Below are 18,762 nucleotides of genomic sequence, written 5' to 3'. Positions count from 1 at the left end.
AGATACGCCGATGATGACAGTTGATCATACTCTCTGACTCACTCCCAAAATGCCGGCTACTTTATGCCCCAAACATCGGATCGTCTCATTCCTTTGATGTTGTCAAACATTAAATTCAAATTCAATTGGGATTTACTATATTGGGGTATAATTTAAACTGATTGGTTAAATTCGAACTGCTGTGAAAAAATAGAAACCAAAAAAATCAGGTATTTGTTTCACAGCCAAATGTTACATATTTTCAATTTCCCAGTCCACTCTGAGACTGCTAGTCAGTCACATGACAGGTGCCTGCATTCACTCTCTCTTAAAGGTACAGTCCACGCCTTCAAGTTCATTCCACAGTATGGGTGAGAATGTGGAAGGGCTGGTAAGTAGGGTTGCAATTGACAAAAAGATTAGCAGTGGTTAACAATCAAGATGATGTTACGAACCACAAAATGTTGGCTTGTAGGTGCAAAAGACAATTAAGAAGCCAAATGGAATATTATCCTCATTGCGAGAGAGATGGAGTTTAAAATCAGGAGGTTATGTTGTAGTTGTATCGGGTACTGATGAGGCCATACCTCATGGGGTACTGTGTACAGTTTTGGTCTTTTTGCTTTGGAAAGGATGTCCTGGCACTGGAGGGGGTGCAGAGGAGGTTCACTCGGTTGAATTCCAGAGTTGAGGGGGTTGGTTTATGAGGAGAGACTGAGTAGACTGGGATTATACTTGCTGGAATTTAGAAGAATGAGGGGGATCTTAAAGAAACATACACAATTATGAAGGGAATAAAATAGATCGAAACAGGGAGGTTATTTCCACTGGAGGTGAAACTCGAACTAGATGGCATAACCTCAAAATAAGGGGGAGCAGATTTCGGACTGAGCTGAGGAGGAATGTCTTCACCCAAAGGGTTGTGAATCTGTGGGATTCCCTGCCCAGGGAAGCAGTTGAGGCTATGTCATTGAATGTTTTTAAAGCAAAGATTGATTTTTGAACAGTAAAGGAATTCAGGATTACGGTGAGCGGGCGGGTAAGTAGAGCTGAGTCCATGAAAAGATCAGCATGAACTGAGGAAACAGTTTTGTCCCCAGAGGGCTCTGGAATGTACTGCCAGGGAGGGCAGTAGAGATGGGATTCCACACCAGCTTCAAAATGTACTTGGATGAGCCCTTGAAAAGTCATAACATTCATGTCATGGGTCAAGTACAGACAGGTTGGCACTTATCCAATGGGCAGAATAGCCTCTTCTATGAAGCATGATGATGATTCTTTCAATGATACCATTATACGCTACGAGTTCCAGATATTCACCACACTCTGGGTGAAAATCCTTCTTCTCCAATCCCCTTGAAGCCTCCTGTCCTTTACCTTAAACCTATGCTCCTGGTTGTTACTCCCTCCACCAAGGGGAAATGCTCCTTCCTGTCTCTCTATCTATGTCCTTTATAATTTTATAATTCCTCCGCGAGTTTTGAGAAGATTTGTAGCTCAGGTTGAGGTTTTGGATGTAGGTTTGCTCGCTGAGCTGCAAGGCTCATTTCCAGACGTTTCATGACCTTACTAGGTAACATCTTCAGTAGGCCTCAGGTGAAGCACTGCTGAAAATTCCTACTTTCTATTTATATGTTTGGGTTTCTTTGGGTTGGTGATGTCATTTCCTGTAGTTAAGTCACTTCCCGTTTCTTTTCTCAGGAGTGGTAGATGGGATCTAACTCGATGTGTTTGTTGATAGAGTTCCAGTTGGAATTTAATGATTCTAGGAATTCTCGTGCATGTCTCAAGGCCCGCCGATTTCTCAGCAACAAACCCAAACAAGCAGACAAAACACGTCCAGAAACCCTAGCCACTCTCCCCTACATCAAAGACATCTCAGAAATGACTGCCAGACTACTCAGATCCCTTGGCATCATGGTAGCCCACAAACCCACTAACACACTAAAACAGCAGCTAATGAACTTGAAAGACCCTATATAGACAACAAGCAAAATTAATGTTATTTACAAAATACCATGCAAGGATTGTAACAAACACTACATTGGACAAACAGGCAGAAAACTAGCCACCAGGATACATGAACACCAACTAGCCACAAAAAGACATGACCCTCTCTCATTAGTATTCTCACATACAGGAAGGACACCACTTTGTCTGGGACAACACATCCATCCGAGGACAAGCCAAACAGAGACACGCACGGGAATTCCGAGAAGCATAGCATTCCAATCAAAACTTTATCAACAAATACATCAAGTTAGACCACATCTACCACCCCCTGAGAAAAGGAAAGGGAAGTGACTTCACCACAGGAAATAACCACCACAGGAAATTATATCACCAACCCAAAGAAACCCAAACATATAAATAGAAAGCAGGAATTTTCAGCATTGCTTTACCTGAGGCCCACTGAAGATGTTACCGAGTGAGGTATCGAAATATCTGGAAATGAAGCTTGCGGTTTATAATCCCTCTCAGTCTCTGCTTCAAGGAAAATAACACTGGTCTATCCAATTGCTCTTTGAAACTCAAACTCTCCAGCCCAGGCAATATCCTAGTAAATCTCCTCTGTACCCTCTCCAGCAATATCGTATCACTCCCATAATGTAGATTTCAGAATTGCACATAATATTCTAGCTGTGACTAACTAACTCCAGAACAGTCTCCCTGATCTGAAAGCCTGTGCCTTGGCTAATCAATGTGCTTTCTTCACCACTTTAGCTGACAGTTCCTTATTTACAGGGACCAGTGAACATGCACACCATAGTCCCTCCGATCCTCAACCCTTCCCAGGGTCTGACTGTTCCTCACATATTCCTATATAACCTCACACTTCTCTGGATTGAATTCTATTTTCACCAGTCTGTCTGATCTTCCTGTAATCTAAGGCTATTCTCCTCACTATTCTCCTGCCAATTTTCATATCAGTTAAGAACTTACTGATCAAAGTTAAATCATTTGTATTTACCACAAAAGCAAGAGTCCTAAATTGATCCCTGCGGAACGCACTTGGCACAGATGTCCACTCACAAAATCACCTTTTTTTTTGTTATAGATATTTTTATTAGAAATTTAACATTTTTACAAGTTTACAAAAATAAACAAAACTCTCAGATATAAACATTGATATACAATTAGCTCAAATATACAATAGCCAAAATTTGACAAAAAAAAACAAAACAACAAAAAAAAAAAACCGAAAAAAATAAAAAAAAAACAAACAGACAAAACTCAACTATCTACTAATCTAACCTACAACTAACCAGGGTGTATATTTAAGTCTCTTACATGCTCGGGATGTGTTAACATCAGATATGATAAAACCCGTATTCGTGCGGGATTCCTCCCCCGAGGGGCCGCGGACCAGCCAGGTCTGTAGTCTCAATTAAATAAAAGCCCTTGTTAGGATAGCCGAAATATCTGTATTTATGTAATTCAAAAAGGGCTGCCATATTTTATAAAATAATTCGGTCTTTCGGTGCACCATATTTGTAAGGAAGTCAAGGGGAATACATTCCATAATTAGTCTGTGCCAATTTGAAAGTCCAGGGGGGCCCTCCGCCACCCAGTTCATCAAAATATTTTTCCTTGCACAGAAAGAAAGAATAGAAAATAGTCTCTTCCCGTACGTGTCCAGGGAGGGAAAGTTCGAAAAGCCCAAGAGAAGAGATATGGGGTCCACTTTTATTTCCGTTCCTAAAATTTCTGTCAGGGTACTTGCTACTTTAGTCCAATATCTACGGATCTTATGACAGGTCCATAAGCAATGTACAAGAGTGCCCACCTCTATTTTGCATTTAGGACACATTGGAGATGCTCCTGCCTTAAATTTTGCCAATCGAACCGGTGCTATATGGGCCCTATGAAGTATCTTCAGCTGGATAGCCTGGGTTCTGTTACAAATAGTAATTCTTCTAGCATTTTCCCAGATATCATTCCACGTTTCTGTGGAGATTTCTAGTCCCAGATCCTGATCCCATGTTTTAAGCAGATTATCCATATCTCCCGATACTTCATCATGTAGTAAATGATAAATAGTACTGACGGAAGATACCCCCACTGGTCGTAGGACACTACATTCTCTATCGGATTTATAAAGACTATCTAATAACGTAGTCTTCTTCTGTATAAAATCTCGAATTTGGAAGTATCGAAAGAGGTCTCCATTGGGTAATCCGAATTTCTGACGCAGCTGTCCGAAAGACATCAGGACCCCATCTTTAAATAAATCCCCGAGACATGAGATACCCCTGGCTCTCCAGAGTTTAAAAGTGGCATCTGTTAATCCCGGTTGGAATCCCCATGCTCCCACTATCGGTGCATAGGGGGATGTTTTATGTGAATTACCCTCATTTTGCCGCATTATATTCCAAGCCTTGATTGTATTCAGTATTATAGGGTTTTTACAGTGATCTGTAATGATTTTCCTCTTGTCTGAGAATAAAAGGTTAATAAGTGGGTATTTTACTTGAGAAGCCTCGATGTCCAACCAGATTGATTGTGGATCAGACAAGACCCAATCAGCTATATAACTTAATAGGGAACTTAATTGATATTTCCTAAAATCTGGGAAGTCCAATCCACCCCTTGCCTGTGGAAGCTGTAGCTTCTTCAGCTTAATGAGGGGCCGCCTATGGTTCCAGATAAAGGAACTCAGCCAGCCGTATAATTTACATAAAGCCGTCCTCGGCAGCATCACCGGAAGCATTCTCATAGGATATAGGAGACGGGGCAGGATATTCATTTTGATTAATGCTATTCTACCCAACCAGGAAATTGGTAGGTCTCCCCATCGCTGGAGGTCCTGCCTTATCCTTTCCAATAAATACACAAAATTAGCCTTATACAACTGACCAAATACTGGAGTAATAAAGATGCCTAAATATAAGAAACCCTCCAGGGACCAGCGAAAGGGAAAAAGGGAACCGTCCGCTAAGCGGGGTATCACAGCAAGGCCACCCATTGGCATAGCTTCCGATTTTGAAAAATTAATTTTATAGCCTGAGAATGCACTAAATGTATTAATAACTTGGATTAAGCGAGGTATGGACATCAAAGGGTTACTGAGGAATAGAAGAACATCATCTGCATCAAGGGTAATTTTATGTTTACCTGTACCAATCCTTGGGGCCACTATATTAGGATCAGTTCGTATAGCTTCTGCTAGTGGTTCAATTATTAGCGTGAATAACAATGGCGAGAGGGGACATCCCTGACGGCAGCCCCTACCCACACTGAAGCTATCCGAGCCTAATCCATTGGTAACCACAACTGCTTTGGGATCACTATACAATGTTGAGATCCATTTGGTAAACACCTGTCCAACACCAAACCTCTCCAATGTGTAAAACAAATATGACCATTCGACCCTATCAAATGCCTTTTCCGCGTCTAATGAAACCACTACTCCTGGTATCTTTCCCTGATGACAAGCTTGAATCAAATTCAGAGCCCTTCTAACATTATTGGATGATCTACGGCCCTTAATAAACCCCGTCTGATCCTCCTTTATAATATGTGGCAGTATCCTTTCTAATCTCAGTGCTAACGTTTTAGAGAGGATTTTAAAATCTACATTTAGCAAAGATATTGGTCTGTATCATGTACAATCTTCTGGGTCCTTTCCTTTTTTGAGGATAAGAGAGATATTTGCCTCTTTCAGCGAAGGCGGGAGACAGCCCTGACTATATGCATAGTTATACATGTCCATAAGTGGACCAACCAGTATTTCTGTAAATTCTTTATAGAATTCAGCTTGAAAACCATCTGGGCCCGGCGTCTTACCATTTTGAAGGTGCCTAATTGCATCAACTATTTCTTGGGGTGTAAGAGGAGCATTTAGGACCGATACTTGTTCCGGAGTTAGGTCTGGAAAAGTCAAATTTTTAAAAAATGACTGCATCCTCTTCGCCCTATCTTCACAATCCTGTGATTTATATAACTCAGAATAGAATTTTCTAAAGGTCGCATTAATCTTTTTATGATCATGAGTCAAAATACCCGTACTTTCCTTGATAGACATAATAGTCTGAGGGGCCTTTTTTTTCTTTGCAAGAAATGCTAAGTATCTACCCGGTTTGTCGCCATATTCATATAACCTTTGCTTTGCAAATAATATTTCCCTCTTAGCCGTTTGAGTAAGTGTAGTATTTAGAGCTGTCCTAAGAGCTGTAATCCTTTGCAATTTAATAATAGAGGGTCTATCAGTGTATGCTGTTTCAGCCGCTTTTTAGCGGGCTTCAAGCAGACGCTGTTGTTCTCCTTTTAATTTCTTCTGGGTCGCTGAGTAGGAGATGATCAAGCCTCGCGTGTAAGCTTTGATGATCTCCCACATCATTGACGGGTTGCTAGCTGTACCTGAATTAATTTCTAAAAAAGTTTTAAATTCTTGAGAGAAGTACTTTACAAATTTACTATCTTTCATTAAGAAGGGGTCCATACGCCAATGCCAAGGGGATGTCCCACTGTTCCTCGCCTTAGTTTCCATATATACAGCAGCGTGGTCAGAAATTGCTATATTACCTATTTTACAGGATGATATGGAATTTTAAAAAATTGAGGGGGCAAAAAACATATCAATTCTGGTATGACATTTATGTGGATTAGAGTAGAAAGAAAAATCTCTACCCTGTGGATGAAGACATCTCCATACATCTACTAATCCTAATTCTTTGTTCAGATCCATCAATTGTCTAGATCTGGGAGATACTCCTGCAGTACTCTTGGGAATCCTGTCTATTTCCGGATCCATAATACAATTAAAGTCTCCCCCTATAATTATATGACGGGCATCAAAAGCCATCAATTTTGAGAAGGCTTCCGTTATAAATTTAAAGGGGTGTGCCGGGGGGCAGTACAAATTTAAAATCCCATATTCCTCTCCATTTATGAGAGTTTTAATCAAGATATATCGTCCAGATTCGTCTTTTATCTGCTTTAGGATTTTGAAAGGGAAATTCTTCCGAACAAGAATAACAACTCCCCTGCTTTTTGAGCTAAAAGAAGAAAAAAAGGCCTGATCAAATCCGCCCTGTCGTAATTTCAAGTGTTCTTTATCTGACAGATGTGTCTCCTGTAGGAGAGCTATATCAACTCTTTCCTTCTTAAGATTTGATAATATTTTCTTCCTTTTAAGTGGCGAATTACTCCCCTTGACATTCCAGGTGCACCACTTAACCGACTGATCAACCATAATCCTCTGGGCCAATCCGAGACCCCTCGGGAGGGGGAACCCTATCCAGAACATCCCGAGCATGGAACATGTAAAATTTACAAAAATAAACCCTCTTTAATACACCCACAACAATACAGTAAAAAACTATTTCTAAATAAAAAAAATATAAAACGTATCTAAGTGGAGACTTTCCCCCTTGTTCCCAGGGGGCATCACTTCCTCTCCAAAAATCCCTCATATCCTCTCCCAACCAATGCCCCACCCTTGACCCAGGCACTCCTCAATAAAGTGAGGAAAATTCAAATATAATACAAAGCTAGAGTTAACAGTGAGCACCCCACCCCCACCCCTACCAACACCTGGGTATATTTGGTAATGTTAATACCATATATAAACATATAACTATAAAATTACCAGTTCAACAAATAATAATTAAATATGATAATACAAAATAACGAAGGGAAAAACAACCCCGCTCCTAGAGACAGAGGTAAAATCGAATAAGGTAACCACCTCCCCCCACCAACATTAACCAAATCCCCCAGCTTATATATACATATATATACATACACATACATATATATACATATATATACATACATACACACACACACATATACATACACCCCTCATATATACATAAAATAATAACAGAAAACAACTCCAAGGGGGGGGGGGAGAAAATCAAATCCCTCTCCCCACCCCCCATAATAATATTAAGCAATAAGGTAAGAAAAAAAAAAGGGAGGGGATATAAACCAAAACGGGGGGGGAAGGCAGACCAACATCCATTATGTCCTACAGTTTATCTAAGAGAGTCCAAGAATTCCTTAGCCTTTTCTGGTGATCCAAAGTTATATACAGATCCTTCATGGTTAAAGCGTAACATCGCTGGGTAGCGTAAGGAGTACTGTACATTTAAGTCCCTTAAACGCTTCTTCGCCTCGTCGAATGCCTTCCTCTTTCGAACCAGAGCCGGGGAAAAGTCCTGAAATAGCATGATCTTGGATCCTTTGTAGATCATAGCTTGGGGGACTTTTCCGAGATTTCTAGAGGCTTCTAGGAGTATCTGCCTCTCCCTGTAGCTCTGCAGCCGGAACAGGACCGGGCGTGGGCGCTGGTTCGAGCCAGGCCCGCGTATTGCTACCCGGTAGTCCCATTCCACCCTTACCTGGCCTGATCCAGCTTGCAGATTTAAAAGTTGTGGCAGCCACTGCTCCAGGAATGCTGTAAGCTGGCCTTCCTCTTCCTGTTCGGGAAGGCCCAGCAAACGAATATTTTTTCGACGACCTTGATTATCGAGGTCGTCAATATGATTTTCCAAGGTCCGGACTCGCTGCTCGAGAGTCCGGACCTGATCCACGGCCGATTGAGCGGTTGTCTCGGAGGTCGCGGCCTTTAGCTCCGCCCCTCCGACTCGGCGTTGAATTTCTTCAATTTCACGGTCGTGCTTCTGCAGCGCGGCCGAGAGCGACTCCCAACGATTCCTGGATTCGACGATAAAGGCATCGATCTTCGAGTCAAGCTTGGAAAGCATTTCTGCAAGACTTGCTACGTAGGTAAGTCCCCCGGGGCGGCTGTGGACGCCTGTGCTGCAGCTGGAGAGTGTGGGGGAGGGGTTCCTGCTTGCTGAGAGCTGCGGGCTCCCTTCCCTTTAGTCATTTTAACTTAGGATAAAGTTGCTTAAATGTAATATTACACCACTAATTCAGTTACTAAACTATTATAAATGATTTATAAATGATTTGGTGAGCTTGGTAGGGGGTAGGTGACCCACTGTGCCCAAGTCTTGGGAGGAGCACTATAGACTCAGTCTTACTGGGTCGCCGCCATCTTGGATCCCCCCACAAAATCACCTTTGACCATCCCACTCTGCTTCCAGCCACTTAGTGAAACTTCCTTGATTCACATGGTAAAGCTGATGTTTCCTTCCATAAAGGCCTTTCATAAATCATATGTCTTTTAACAACTAACAGGAGTGGTTACATTGTCATTTTTATCCTCGTTACTTTTCCTCCCTTGTTCCAACTTTTTGTTAAATTCAATTTGAACCATCTTCCATGATGAGACTTTAACCCATGTCCCAGGACATTAGTCTGTGGTGCTGGGTTATTCATCCAAAGCTGTTATCATTCCACCACCAGCTCTTACAAACCATCTCAAATATCTCCAGCTGCTTAAACAATGAACTTCCTTCTACTGTAAGGTCAGAAAGTTGGATGTTCACTCATGTTTGCACAGAATTCAGTCTCATTTGTAACTCCTCAGATACTCTGCAGCAGTATTCAAACTTGGTCTGATAACTGGCAACTAACACACAAATCATAGAAGTATAGGCACTGCTCATTTGTTAAAAAAATCTCTCACATTCAGGTTATGTGGTAGAGATTTCCACAGATTCACTAACCTCTGAGTGAAGACATTTCTCCCCATTTCATTATTAAATGTTCTTTCTCAGATGCTGAGATTTGATTGAGACATCGCCCAGCCAGAGGAAACATCATACCTGAACTCAGTCTGTTCAATCCTGTCAGAATTTTATATATATCATTCTTCTGAACTCCACATATAGCGACCTGGCTGATCCAATCTCTCCTCAACTGACAGTCCTATCACCTCAAGAATCACTCTGGTACACGTTGTTGTCCTTCCTGTGTGGTCAGCATATCTTTTTCTAGCTAAGGAGACCAAAACCGTACACAATATCCAGGTGTGGTCTCACTAGGGCCACGTACAATTGCTATAAAACATCCCTGTTCCTTTGCTCAAATCCTTCTCCAACGAAGCACAATTTCCTCAAACCATCCTGCACTAAAGGCTTTCACTTGTTTTCTGTTACTGGTGTGCAAGCACTCCCAGCTCCCTACAGACATTACCATTTTCCAATCTATCAGCATTTGGGCGATGTTCTGCCATTCCTATCTGGACCTGGAAAAATATGGTTTGTCCTTCACTGACAGTGTCATAGCTTGTCTTTGATGTCTTCTGAATATGGAAGGTGCTATTGAGAAAGCCTTGCTGAGTTGCTACATTGCATCTTGTGTATGGCACACACTTCTGCCCCTGTCATTAGTGGTGGATGGAATGAATATTTTAGATTTTGTTCATTTCCCAATGTTCCCAGAACTCCACAACCTATTCCACTTCCACCAGGCAGTTGGTCATCAGGAATATTCTTCCTGCATTTACCCTGTCTAGTCCCGTTAGAATTGTATTGGTTTCTGTGAAACTCCGCCTCCTCTCATTCTACTTTTTGCTCAAATACATTTTAATTCCTAGTTTAAGATAAAGAATCTCCTGCTGCACTGTGCTCTCCGCTGACACCCCCAGCTTCTGCCAACGGCTCCGCACGTGAAGCTTTTGAATATCCTGCAAAGAAAATCCTTTCTTCTTGCCGAAGGTTCTCAGCTCTCTCCCTCTGCTTCTTCCTTTCAAACCAATATTTCAGTGACCCACCCTATTATCTCCGCATGTTGCTCCATCTCCAATCCAGTTCACTAATGATCTTACAAAGTGCTCTGAAACAATTTGAACCATTGTATAACGATGAATTATTGCTCGAGACATAGCCAAGAGCAAAGTCTGACATGTGCACAGGGCACTGCCAGGATCTTCCTCCACATTGCACCCAGACAAGACCCAGAAATAAATGTCACGTCTACAAATTAAGTTCGGAGATTTTTTAACTCTTTTTCTAATCAATTCAATTCTTCTGCACTTGGAATCTAAGCCCAGATTTTAACTTTATTTTTATTTAGACTTGTGTCAAAACCTGGACTGGGGAATATCACCTCCCAGCCTGGGCTTGATTGAGCATTGGACACATTGACAGACGGAATTTCCCCAGATGGATTTAATGCATGACAAGTGCTTAAGAGGGAGGATGAAAAATGGGAGATTTGCAAAAGAGAGTTGAATACAGTGTACACTAGGCACATACCCCTGAGAAATCAACATGGGGAGTCCAAAGGCAGAGGAGCCTGGATGACTAAGGATGAGAAAATAAGAAAGAAAACCAACATACCTTCAGATGGGAATGGGAGCTGGGACGTGGTTTGTAAGGTAGGACTACATCAGGCTGTTTCTTGACAACTCCATGGGACAGCTCTCCCAACTTTGGAACAAACCCCATGATATTAGTGAGCAAGTCTTTGCTGGGCCAACAGGGCTGGGTGTGCCATTGTCATTTCCATTTCCTGTATCAATGCCACTGGTCCATTTGATTGAAATCCTTTTTGGTCTTTTCTGGAGCAGTTTGGCACAACTGAGGGACTTGTCAGACAACTCAGGGACCTGATCAGGTGTATGCCAGAACTTTGTAGGAAGCTGGGCAAAAGATTGCTGGGACTCTTACTGAGATATTTGTATCATCGACAGACACAGGTAAAATGCCAAAAGGCTGGAGGGTGGCTAATGGGGTGCCATTATTTAAGAAAGGCTGCAACAAGAGGCAGGGAACTACAGACCAGTGGGCCCAACAGCAGTGATCAGAGAGTCAGAGACACATCCAGCATGGAAGCAGACCCTTCAGTCCAACTCATCCCCAATAACCAGATATCCCAAATTAATCTGGTCCCATTTGCCAGCATTGGCCCACATCCCGTTGTATTCATATACCCATCCAGATGCCTTTTAAATTGTCTAATTGCACCAGCCTCCATCACTTCCTCTGGCTGCTCATTCCATATACTCACCACCATCTCCATGAAAAGGTTCCTTTTAAATCTTTCCCCTTTCACCTTAAACCAAGCCCTTTAGTTGTGGACCCTCCCAACCCTTGAGAAAAGACATTGACTATTCAGTCTATCCATGCCCTTAATGATTTTATAAACCTCTATAAGGTAACCCCTCAGCCTCCAACACTCCAGGGGAAAGAGCCCCAGTCTAATCAGCCTCTCTCTATAGCTCAAATCCTCCAACCACAGCAATATGCTTATAAATCATTTCTGAATCCTTTCAAGTTCCTATAGCAGTGAGACCAAAATTGCATGTAGTATGCCACTAGTGGCCTAACCAATATCCTGTACAGCTGAAACATGACCTCCTAACTCCTGTACTTGATGCACTGACCAATAAAGGAAAGCATACCAAATGCCTTCTTCACTATCCTATCTACCTGTGACTCTCCTTTCCAGGAGCAATGAACCTGCACTCCAAGGTCTCTTTGTTCAGCAACACTCCCTACGACCTTACCATTATGTGTATAAGTCCTGCCCTGATTTGTCTTTCCAAAACGCAGCACCTCACCTTTATCTGCTACTCCTCGGCCCATCTGATCAAGGTCCCATTGTACACTGAGGTAACCTTCTTCACTGTCCACTACATCTCCAATTTAGTATCATCTGTAAACTTATTAACCATCCCTCCTATATTCCCATCCAAACCATTTAATCAAATGACAAAAAGCCATGGACTCAGCACAATCTTTGGCAGCATGTCGCTGGTCACAGGCCTCCACAGGAGTCCAAAACGAGGGGGCGTAGGGTTAAGGTGAGAGGGGAAAGATTTAAAAAGGGATCCAAGGGGCAACCTTTTCACACAGAGGATGGAACAAGCTGCCAGAGGAAGTGATAGAGGTGGGTACACTTGCAACATTTAAAAGATATTTGGACAGGTTCACAAATAGGAAGGGTTTTGAGGGATATGGGCCAAATGCAGGCAAATGGGAAACAAAGTCAAAACTTGTTGGAAGAGCTCAGCAGGTCTGTCAGCATCTGTGGAGAGAAATCAGAGTTAACATTTCAGATTGAGTGACCCTTCCTCAGAACTGAGGAACTCAGTTTTGAACACAAGTTGTGAGGAAGGGTCACTCAATCTGAAACGTTAACTCTGATTTCTCTCCACAGATTCTGACAGACCTGCTGAGCTTTGCCAGCAATGTTCATTTTTGTTTCTGACTTACAGCATCTGCAGTTCTTTCGTTTTTTTATTTAGCAAGAAAATTAGATTAGTTCAATTTAGGAGACCTGGTTGGCATGGAGGAGTTGGGCCGAAGGGCCTGTTTCTGTACTATATGACTGTATGACATTAGACAGCATTGGCCTGGGGTCATGGACTACTATTTCAGTGTCATTACCCTGACACCACTGCCTCCCGTAAAGATCCTGGTAACTGGTTATTTTTCAAACTACAGGAAGGTAGACATTGGTGTTTCTGAATGATCAGTGCTCAGATTACTGTGTTTTTGATCTGTACAATTGATTTGGATATTAGAATGGGAATGTGGCAGAAGTGGTTCTTATTTCATATTTTGACCAGAAACTCAACTGGACCATTCATATAAATAACGTGGCCACAGGAGCAGGTCTGAGGCGAGGAATCCTGCTGTGAGTAACTCACCTCCTGACTCTGCAAAGCGTCTCCGCCATCTACATGATACAAACCAGGACTCTGATGGAATACACTCCACCTGCCTGGATGAATGCAGCTCTACCAATATTCAAGAAATTTGACATCATCATGAATAAAATGGTTCACTTCATTGGCATTTCATTTCCAAACAATGACTTTCTCCACCACCAACACTTAGTATGTACAATCTCCCAGACACACTGCAGATATTCACAAAGGCTCCTTCAACAGGACCTTCCAAATCCATGGCCACTTCCATTTAGAAGGATAAGGACAGCTGATACATGGGAACAGCAATATCTGCAAGTGCCCCTCAGTGCCACTCACCACCTGATTGGTTATAAATCACTGTTCCTCCTGTCGTGCTGGGTCCTGGTACTCCCTCCTGAGTGACATTGTGTGTGTACCTGCCCCAAACTGACTGCAGCTATTCAAGGAGACAAATCACCACCACCTTCCCAACGGCAACTTCCAAAGGTCAAAAGAGAAAGTGCTGGAAAATCTCAGCAGGTCTGGCAGCATCTGTCAGAAGAGAAAAGAGCTGACGTTTCAAGTCTAACTGACCCTTTGTCAAAGCGATGGGCAATAAATGTTAACACAGCCAGGACTAGGTGACCAGAGTTCCCAGGTTATCTTCCTTAATTCAGGATTTTTGTATCTTTTATATTTCCATATCGCTGCAGTACGTTGTTGCCATGAAAACCATGAACAGCTATTTTAGATTAGATTAGATTACATTACAGTGTGGAAACAGGCCCTTCGGCCCAACAAGTCCACACCGACCCGCCGAAGCGAAACCCACCCATACCCCTACATTTACCCCTTACCTAACACTACAGGCAATTTAGCATGGCCAATTCACCTGACCCTGCACATCTTTTGGACTGTGGGAGGAAACCGGAGCACCCGGAGGAAACCCACGCAGACACGGGGAGAAACGTGCAAACTCCACACGTCGCCTGAGGCGGGAATTGAACCCGGGTCTCAGGCGCTGTGAGGCAGCAGTGCTAACCACTGTGCCACCGTGCCGCCCACGGCACTCCCAATGTGTGGTTAACTAGTCCAGCTTTATTTTACATAACGGTATGAAATTAGTGTAAAACCACAATTCTCCACTTTGAAAACATACCATTACATTACAGTCTGACATCTGGACTCAATGCAGTTGAAGGACATCACAAATTATATTTTCCGTGGATCTTCATCGCCACCTGGTGTGATATTTGGGAAACTGCAGTTCTATTTCTCACTGCACTGCTGATTACCGCCACCTAGTGGTGCTATTGCTTTATCGACTTGTCTCAATGAGACTCAGTGTGAGCTGAGGAGGCGGCAGGAACCTCCTTTAGTTCAGGCATTTTACAGCCTTCCCGATTCAGCATCTAGTTCAGCAATTTTTAATCGTTCTCTCTCTCTCTGTAGACTTTTTTTGAATACAGCAATTTTTAGTGAAGGTTCTGCGAGTCGCTTTTGAACCTTTTGCCGATACAATTTTCCCGTATTTCTATCATCTGCATAATAATATAAATGCTGCATAAGAAAAAGATTTAAATTAAGTTCCGAACTCTGGGTGCTGTTTTTGTTTCTCTGTCCACCGACCCTCACGAGGCCTGCTGAGTTTCTCCAGCACTCTGTTTGTTTTATTCCATCACCGCGTTTTTTTCCAATTTACCATCATCCTTTGTCTGTCTTTCATCTCTCAGTCCTTTCTCCACATCACAAATATCCTTCTTTGGTTGTCTGTTTTCTTTCCTCTCCCAGCTCTGTTTTTGTTTAAAATTTGCTACATTTTCCACCTTTTCCTAGTTTTGACAAAAGGTCACTGAACTGAAACGTTATTTCTGTTCGCAGGTGCCTCTGACCTACGGACTCTTTTCAGTGTTTTCTCGTTTTGTTTAGGATGAACAGCGTTTCAAATATCTGGATCAGTGGTGCTGGAAGAGCACAGCAGTTCAGGCAGCATCCAAGGAGCTTCGAAATATTTCAATCTGTGACAGTGCCATTTGTTCGCTATGACCCTCACCGGATGAGACTTGGCCGCAGTACCACTTGCCGCCAGCTGGTGGCGGTCCTGTACCATGTAGAAGAGAGCATCACCGTTCAGAAATCTCAGAGCCGTCTGTTACCTGTAGTACTGCTTACCGCCAGAAGGTGGCAATATTGCACCGATTCTTCTTCAACTGGGATCAAACTGATGAAATGGAAACCGGCCTCTTTGGAATTCTCTCAGGGAAGTGGAGGTCTTGTGGAGCATTGAGAATATCTCTGCCCTTTGTTCAAATGGCACTTGTGGAATTAATGGTTAAGGAAGTTATACTCATAGCTCCGCCAAACATGCTGAGGACCAACTTGCAAAACTTACTAACATTTGCCAGTTACTGTTGGTATAAAAGCTGGGGAGATCCCAAAACATAGAATTGGAGCTTCCACTATTCCCATCCACAGTTCCCGTGGGAGCCTGTGCCCCACAACCTGAGCCGCCTCCGGAATTTTAGTTTTGTCCCCTTTAAGGACATAAAAAGGCGGGCCCTATATCGACTGCTGCTGCACACCATCCACCTCTTCTCCCTCATCCACCGTCCGGACACGCCTTGGCGTGCCCATTTGCCACCGGGCGATGGGAATCCCCAATGGAGGGCTCTCTACGCGGGAGTCCTCCCCCTTTCTCTCGGGGATCTGGGGTGGAGGGTGCTGCACGCAGCAGTCCCCTGCAACCGCAGATTGCGGTGGTTCACGGACTCCCAGCCCAACTGCTTGTTCTGTGGCGCTGTGGAATCCGTGGACCATGTATATATTGGGTGTGGGCGTTTGCACTCCCTTTTTGATTTTCTTAAAAACCTCCTCCTCTGCTTTTAGTTGCGCTTCAGTCCCACGCTCCTGATCTTTGGGCACCCGTTACGGAGGAGGGAGGGCAGGTCTGAAGACCTCCTCGTGGGTCTGCTCCTGGGCCTGGCTAAACTGGCCATCAACAGGTCCAGGCAGCAGGCCGTGGAGGGGGTGGTTAGAGCTGACTGCCTGCCCCTCTTCCGCGGTTACGATAGGGCCACGGTGCCCTTGGAGAAGGAGCACACGGTCTCCACCAACACCATGGAGCTGTTCGGGGAGAGGTGGGTGCCGCAGCCTGGAGTGTGAGTTTAAACTGTGGGTGGTTGCATCATGCTGTGTACGCAAACACCAAATGTTACGATAGACTGAGGTTCTATCTGTTGTGATGATGCTGTCACTTTAACAACGTTATTTCGTCCTTTGGTTTTTTTAAAGAGAGCATTTAAAGGCAGAGGTGCCGAGGGATCTAGGAAGAACCTAGTTTAATAACGGCAGGGTTATTAAACGACCTGAACGGCCAGTTCTCCCAGTTCAGGTTAATTCTGGTTTGGTTTAGCTGTGGCAGTCACAGGAAGGTTGCAATCTTCAGGAGATAATTCCTGACTGACTGACATTCCCTGAAATCTCTTGCCTGTAAGAATGTGTATTTCAATTTACCGTTTTGCCAAGGGGTGTGTTTGTGGGATGTTGCTGAATTGGAACAGTTCATCAGTAATAGTTACTGTATCGGGTCGGTTCAGTTTTCCCACAATTAAGTTATTCTAAATTCCACTTTCTTTTGTTTGTGTTTCAACTGTAGTGTTTAACTAAACTCTGCTTTACTTAAAGCTGCGTGATTTGACCACAATATCCACTTTAAATCTACCTTTAAAATATCTTTTGAGGATAAAGGACCCCTTGATGTTCCCCTTCGCTGTTTCCTACCGGTCCGCTGGAGACTCCGAGGGGCTTCAGGATTCTGTGCAATCCCTTTTGAGTTTCTAAATCTTTTCCAGGGTCAACAGTTTCATGTTCAGCTTCCATGTTCCCTTGCTGTCCCTCTGGTCATCCTGTAGGTGACAGTCAGCAAGCAGGAGGCAGTGGTCAGAGAAGATCAATGGCTTGATAGGGCAGCCCAGGGGCTCAGAGGTTAGCACTGCTGCCTCACAGTGGCAGGGACCTGGGTTTGAATCCAACCTCGGGCGACTGTCTGTGTGGAGTTTGCACGTTCTCCCAATGTCACGGGAGCTGTCGGTGTGTTTCCTCCAGCTGCTCTGTTTTCCTCCCACAGTCCAGGATAGGTGGATTCACCATGGAAAGTGCAAGGTTACAGGGATAGGGTAGTAGGTGGGTGGGTCTGGGTGGGGTGATGAAGACTTGATAGGCCTACTTTCCCTGTCTGCAGCTCCCTGAAAAACACTCAGGGGAGAGAAAAGCTGAGGCCTCATGGGAAGTGAGATTTGGTTCAGCTCAGTGCAATGAACCTGACTAATATCTGTCCCTGACGCTGAAGAGCAACTCAGAAAGGAAACTGTGAGCTCACACCCACCCTGACATTAATGGGATCTTGCTGTGCATGAAGTGAACGGACGGCGCCACCTCAAACAGTGGCATCAAACAACATCTGAACCTCCCCCATGGCAGATGAACAATTCAGAGACCTGACAGAGAGTGATCCAGTGGGAGAGATGCTGGGCTCAGGGTTGGAGACAGTGTTCCTGTCTGTATTCCCATGTGGAGCTCTCAGATTGCAGAGGGACTGAGCAATCTCAGAGTCTGATGAAGGGCTTTTGCCCGAAACATTGATTCTTCTGCTCCTCAGGTGCTGCCTGACCGGCTGTGCTTTTCCAGCGCCACACTCTCGACTCTGATCTCCAGCATCTGCAGTCTTCACTCTCGCCCAATCTCAGACTGTGATCACCTCCCAGTAGCTTCCTCTGATTTCTGTCTGCAGTCTCTCTCTCTCTCTCTCTCTCACTCTCTGTCCATCTTTCTCAATCTCTCACACATACTCTCTCTCTCCCCCTCACTGTATAAGGTCCCCCACCCGCATAAGGTCTCCTACGCTCCAGGGCAAACAGCCCCAACATGTCCATCTTCTCCCTGTAGGTCAACCCTCCAACCCCAGCAACATCCTTGTAAATCTTTTCTGAGCATTTTAATGCTTCACATCATCCTTCCTATAGCAGGGAGACCAGAATTGAATGCAGTATTCCAGTAGTGGCTGAACAGACTGTACAGATACAACGTGATCTCCCAACTCCGATACTCAAGGCACTGACCAATAAAGGCAAGCGAATGGCTCAAACTCCGCTTTCTCAGTGAGAGCACTGTGTTTAGTTCTGTCTGTCCCTTTGATGAACCTGGTTAACTCTGAGAGGGAAAGTGTTTAAGAGGGGAATGCAATAGCAGCCAACAAAGAGGGGGCTTCTTAAACATTCATTCCTGGG

This window comes from Chiloscyllium plagiosum, unplaced genomic scaffold (genome assembly GCF_037043375.1).
Source record: "Chiloscyllium plagiosum isolate Xiang-an unplaced genomic scaffold, Cpla_swu_hap1 HiC_scaffold_35, whole genome shotgun sequence".
In the NCBI taxonomy this organism is placed as follows: Eukaryota; Metazoa; Chordata; class Chondrichthyes; order Orectolobiformes; family Hemiscylliidae; genus Chiloscyllium; species Chiloscyllium plagiosum.
This window is presented reverse-complemented; position numbering follows the sequence as displayed.